The sequence below is a fragment of the Triticum dicoccoides genome, chromosome 5B (assembly GCF_002162155.2).
Source record: "Triticum dicoccoides isolate Atlit2015 ecotype Zavitan chromosome 5B, WEW_v2.0, whole genome shotgun sequence".
Classification (NCBI taxonomy): Eukaryota; Viridiplantae; Streptophyta; class Magnoliopsida; order Poales; family Poaceae; genus Triticum; species Triticum dicoccoides.
Genome location: NC_041389.1, coordinates 223,744,500 through 223,745,906, shown reverse-complemented (window position 1 = coordinate 223,745,906; position 1,407 = coordinate 223,744,500).

Sequence of the window (1,407 nt, the reverse complement as noted above, 5' to 3'; positions counted from 1 at the left end):
TTTTTGCTGTGGCACCCACGAATGTTATTCCCTAATGAAACTTGGCAGACACTTAAAACATTTGTCATTCTTTGACAACAATTTTTTTGAATTTTTTTGAACTTTTTTAGATTTTACTATTCATGGTGGTAGCATAAGAGCTAAAACTCGGATGGGCACTTCCTAACACTTTTTTCATGAATGCAAATGACACTGACATATAGGTGATGCTTTTCTAAACATTTTGGTATCTTATTTGCATTTTTCTGATTTAATATGAATTAGTTATGAAATTTTTAAACTGATGGTCAAACGGTCAAAGGGCAAAAGCATAAGAGGAGCAGAGTGACTTGGACAGAACCGGTGGCTTTTGGGAATTAGGGGTAAAACAGATGAGTGGGACACAAGTAGGGGCATAAATCTAATTATCCCATATTTTTATCCTCGATGGCAACAATACAATACGTGCCTTGCAACCCTTTCTGTCACTGGGTAAGGACACCGCAAGATTGAACCCAAAGCTAAGCACTTCTCCCATGGCAAGAAAGATCAATCTAGTAGGCCAAACCAAACTGATAATTCGAAGAGACTTGCAAAGATAACTCAATCATACAAAAAAGAATTCAGAGAAGATTCAAATATTTCTCATAGATAAACTTGATCATAAACCCACAATTCATCGGATCTCGACAAACACACCGCAAAAAGAGTTTACATCGAATAGATCTCCACAAGAGAGGGGGAGAACATTGTATTGAGATCCAAAAAGAGAGAAGAAGCCATCTAGCTAATAACTATGGACCCAAAGGTCTGTGGTAAACTACTCACAACTCATCGGAGGGGCTATGGTGTTGATGTATATGCCCTCCATGGTCGATTCCCCCTCTGGCGGAGCGCCGACGAAGGCTCCAAGATGGGATCTCGCGGATACAGAAGGTTACAGCAGTGGAAATTATTTTTCGTTGGCTCCCCGGATGTTTTCAGGGTACGTAGGTATATATAGGAGGAATAAGTACGTCGGTGGCCGCTCGTGGGGCCCAGGAGACAGGGGGCGCACCCAGGAGGGGTGGGCGCGCCCTCCTATCTCCTGGCCGCCTCGATTGCTTCTTGACTTGCACTCCAATCCCTCTAGATCACGTTCGTTCAAAAAATCATGCTCCCGAAGGTTTCATTCCGTTTGGACTCCATTTGAAAATGCTTTTCTTCGAAATACTGAAATAGGCAAAAAAACATCAATACGGGTTGGGCCTCCGGTTAGTAGGTTAGTCCCAAAAATGATATAAATATGTAAAATAAAGCCCATAAACATCCAAAAGGGGTAATATAATAGCATGGAACAATCAAAAATTATAGATACGTTGGAGACGTATCAAGCATCCCCAAGCTTAATTCCTGCTCGTCCCCGAGTAGGTAAATGATAAAAATAGA